At 41.4% G+C, this 5,006-nt stretch overlaps 1 non-coding gene across 1 annotated transcript; it reads right to left on the reverse strand.

Moving 5' to 3' along the window:
• Positions 1 to 886: 886 nt before the first annotated feature.
• On the reverse strand, positions 887 to 959 carry TRNAK-CUU (transfer RNA lysine (anticodon CUU)). The gene has a single exon. It is a non-coding gene; the product is annotated as a tRNA-Lys (tRNA).
• Positions 960 to 5,006: the final 4,047 nt, after the last annotated feature.

The raw sequence follows: 5,006 nt of genomic DNA on the forward strand, positions 1-5,006 counted from the left end.
GAAACATGTAGCATGTGGCAGAAGAGGTGTGGAGTTATTGGTTATATTTTGTAAAAAATAAAACAATGTTATAAAGCCAATTTACCATTGTTAAATTGCTGTTAAAAGTGGTAATGTGTTAGAGTCAAGGGTTAGATTTAAAATTTTTGACTTGGCATTTTTAATGTGACAAGTGATTGTTGGAATCTTGTTGAATAAAAACTCTGTCTTCAAGTACTGTGAACTTGAACCTCTCACCTCAATTTTGTCAAAACTTTGAAGTACATAGAAACATTACCATTTCTATAATAGCCAGGCTAAAAAGTCTGTTTAGAAACTACCTTCATAACCTCTTGTCCTCATTCTTTTCATCTTTACAAAGCAGAGGCTGGGTTGAAGACTCCTGAAGGATCTTTCCAGCTCTAGCAGACTCTGATCCTCAGTTTTGTCAATTATTTATTCTGAACACATAGTAAAGTGTCCACTGTTTTAATAAACACAGATAATCATATTCTGAAAAGAAAAGTGGTATTATAGATCAGGTGTTTACAACTTTGAGTTAAACTTCAAGCACTTCTAGAAAGTGAAAGTCACTCAGTAGTATCTGACTCTTTGCAACCCCATGGACTGTATAGTCTGTGGAATTCTCTAGGCCAGAATACTGGAGTGGGTAGCCTTTCCCTTTCTTCAGGGGATCTTCCCAACCCAGGGATTGAACCCAGGTCTCCCACATTGCAAGCGGATTCTTTACCAGCTGAGCTACCAGGGAAGCCCAAGAATATTGGAATGGGTAGCCTATCGCTTCTCCAGGGGATCTTCCAATCCAGAAATTGAATGGTCTCCCACCTTGCAAGTGGATTCTTTATCATCTGAGCTACAAGGGAAGCCCCAAATGTTGAAGAGCAACTGCCCAACGTGGGCCTTGAACCCCCAGCCCTGGGATTAAGAGTCCCATGCTCTACCGACTGAGCTAGCTGGGCAGTCAAGCATTTCTCATCTGAATTCAAAAGAGCTTCTGAATTTTCTATATGACTCAGGGAACTCAAATCAGGGCTCTGTGACAACCTAGAGATGTGGGGATGGGATAGGAGGTTTAAGACTGAGGGGACATATGTATACCTGCGGCTGATATGTGTTGATGTATGACACAAACAAACACAATATTATAAAGCAATTATCCTTCCGTTAAAAATAAACAAATTAAAAAAATAAACAAGAGCTCCTGAGATGTATACCTGGTTTCTGAGGATGGTCTTTGACATCCTCAGAATGTCAAAGTGAAGGTTGCTGTCCTTGGTGCTGAGACTGATGTTTGCATAGATGCTCTTTGAGTAAGTGTGTGTGAGACAGAGAGAGGGAGGGAGAGAGGGTGGGAGGAAATGGGGGAGGCGGGGAGAGGATATGAGTGGGGCAGAGGGAGAGTTGGCTAAGACACAGGAAAAAAAAGTCTCCCATTTAACCAGGAAGCATCGTTTTTATTCTGCTAAAATCATGTAGGGAAGCTTCAGAGATTTTTCTGGGAGTCTCCATTATTTGATCTGTATCTTTTAAAACTGTGACTGAATTTTTACGTAAGAGGTTAAGAATGGTTCCCTCCTAGCATTTCATTTCCACGTTGATTTCACAGTTTGCCATGGCACCCCACTCCAGTACTCTTGCCTGGAAAATCCCATGGACGGAGGAGCCTGGTGCACTGCAGTCCATGGGGTCGCTAAGAGTCGGATACGACTGAGCGACTTCCCTTTCACTTTTCACTTTCATGCATTGGAGGAGGAAATGGCAACCCACTCCAGTGTTCTTGCCTGAGAATCCCAGGGACGGGGAGCCTGGTGGGCTGCCGTCTTTGGAGTCGCACAGAGTCAGACACAACTGAAGCGACTTAGCAGCAGCAGCAGCAGCAGCCTTTGTATATATGTTCTGTCAGGGAGTTTCTTCCTAATATTTTCAGTAAACTTAAATACCCATTTTACATTATTCCTTTGTGTTCTCCCCTTCACAGACAAGGAAGAGATTAGTTCAGTTTCTATGAACTTAAAAATAAATCAAGTTACGATTAACCTATTTTCATAATTGGAAAATACTCTACTTCCTTTCCTCCCATATAACAAAGTGTCTGCTCCTCTTGTTCTTACTAACAACCAAAATTCCTTGGGCTGATGATATTATTTGTTGTACAACATGGAAGAATACCATGAGCCATTATTTTTCCTGTTTTTTCTCTCTCTCTTTTAAAGTATTATGAAGCTTTTGCCTTGTCTCTCCATTTTCTTATCATTTCACTGATCATATATCAGCATATTTCACACCAGGTACTGTGTTTCAGATCAGTTTACTTTATTTCCTTTTTAACCTTCCTTGTACAACTCACCGGCAACCCACTCCAGTACTGTTGCCTGGAAAATCCCATGGACTGAGAAGCCTGGAAGGCTACAGTCCGTGGGGTCGCAAAGAGTCGGACACGACTGAGCGACTTCTCTTCACTTTGTACAACTCACAGGCTTCCCTGATGGCTCAATGGGTAAAGAATATGCCTGTAATACAGGAGACATGGCAGGTATGGGTTCAACCCCTGGGTTGGTAAGATCCCCCAGAGAAGAAAATGGCAACCCACTCCAGTATTCTTGTCTGGGAAATCCCATGGACAGAGGAACCTGGTGGGCTACAGTCCACAGGGTCGAAAAGCATCGGACACGACAGGGCAACTAAGGACATACACATACAACTCACAGTTTTCCCCCAATTCTTTCCCAGTTATCTTAGAGACGTTTATCCCCCTCTCTTTGTTCCCCTTGTGAGAAGGAGGGGCTAATCCAGACTATTCAGTATAAGAGTATTGCTAGCAATATCTCTGTAGTAAAGGGAATGAAAGCTGGAAACTTTGATGTGGAATTAGGGAGAATAAAGAACCAGTGCCTTGAACTTATAAGCCCACCAAAAATGCATTCAGAACCTTTAAGAGTCAACATTTTCTTTCTTATATTTCTCTACTTAAATTTACTTTCACCAAAGAACAAAAATTTTGATTTTTCTACTTTGTTTCCCCCTTTTTTTTTGGCATTTCAATCATATTGTCTGCTACAATTTTTTTCTAATGCCATTGTACAATATGTCAGTTTTAACTAAGGTTAAAAAAGCTCTTGTGAACTGGACCCTTAAGATGATGTATAACATTTCATTATGTTTTTGAGGTCAAAGCAGTTGGCATATAACTTTTGGAAAATACTCATTTTCATCATGGGGCTTCTCTGTATTAATTTCTTAGGCTTGATGGATTTTATTAAATGTTTCACTGCCATCCATTTATTTTTAAAACCAAGTGCCTACTTTTTTTTGCATCAAACAAATAACCATCTTAGTAGGTTTTTATTTATTCACACTCCAGCCTTTAATATTCCTTCAAGTTCACATGGCAGTTATGCATGACAGTTATGAATAGAGTCCTCGTACGTACCAGGCATTGTACTAAGTTCTGGGGCAGAGCTATTTAAGAAGCAGTTGTTTGTGCTACAGTGTGTGTTAGTTGCTCAGTTGAGTCCAACTCTTTGCAGCCCCATGGACTGTAGCCTCCCAGGCTCCTCTGTCCATGGAATTCTCCAGGAAAGAATACTGGAGTGGGTTTCCATGCCCTTCTCCAGGGTATTTACCCCACTCAGGGATCAAACCTGGGTCTCCCACATTGCAGGCAGGTTCTTTACCATCTGAGCTATTTGGGAAACCCTTGTGCTACAGTAGGGGGTACCAGATGAGTAAGCATAATTATGAGACTGAATTAACTCAGTTAGTTGAATTATGGCAGAGGTGTAAAGTGTCATGGGCTTCCCTGGCAGCTCAGTGGTAAAGAATCCACCTGCAAATGCAGGAAAACTGGGTTCAGTTCCTGGGTTGGGAAGATCCCCTGGAGAAGGTCATGGCAACTCACTCCAGTATTCTTGCCTGGGAAATTCCATGGACAGAGGAGCCTGGTGGACTACACAGTCCAGGGGATCACAAAGAGTTGGACATCACTGAGTGACTAACACTTTCACTTTCACTCCCCATGGAAGTAAATGATAACAAGACTGAACTCTGATTATCACATTGGTGATGCTCAAGTCCTGGTTTAATCTACTTACATGTCTAATCCTTTTGATTGTCACTAGGACTTTATTAGGGACTTCCCTTGTGGTTCAGTTGTAAAGAATCCACCAGCAAATGCAGCAAACCTGGATTCGATTCCCTGGGTTGGGAAGATCCTCTGGAGGAAGGCATGGCAACCCACTCCAGTACTCTTGCCTGGAGAATTCCATGGAATTCCTGGTGGGCTACCATCCATGGGGTCACACAGGGTCGGACATGATTGAAGCAGCTAAGAAGCAGCAGCAGCAGGGCTCTATTAGGTATGTATAATTATTTCTATCATCCCTGCTTCAAAGGAGGTAAATGAGATCTACATAAATTAAATGATTTGCCCTAAGAATATGGTTTATAAGAGATAGAACAAGAACTTGAATTCAGGTTTATTTAGCATTGAAGCCCAGGTCTTTTTTTTTTTTTTTTTGATGTGGACCATTTTTAAAGTCTTTATTGAATTTGTTACAGTTTGCTACAGTTTTGGTTTTCTGGCTTCCAGGCATGTGGGATCGTAGCTACCCAACCAGGGACCTAACTCACACCTACTGTGTTGAAAGGTGAAGTCTTAACCACTGGTCACCAAGGAAGTCTCTAAAGCCCAGATCTTTATCTACTCTTATACTCTTGCTTCCTGCCCTATTTTATTTTGATTATTGAGTATGATAGACACTTATCTCATGGGTTTTGATTCCCAGGTAGAAGACTAGGGTAGACATTAAACTATACATTTTATGGGGGCATGTACCATGCGTATTTTGCTAAGCTGGAACCCCGACTTGTCAAATAGGACTTGATACTCAGAAGACTCTTAAATTTGTAAAAATGAAGGCTGAGCTGATGTAACAAAGAAACTCCAAAACACAGATGTTTATTTCTTTCTTACAAATAGTCCATGGCAGGTAGGTAGCCTCCACTTT

This window comes from Bos javanicus, chromosome 10 (genome assembly GCF_032452875.1).
Source record: "Bos javanicus breed banteng chromosome 10, ARS-OSU_banteng_1.0, whole genome shotgun sequence".
NCBI classification, from domain to species: Eukaryota; Metazoa; Chordata; class Mammalia; order Artiodactyla; family Bovidae; genus Bos; species Bos javanicus.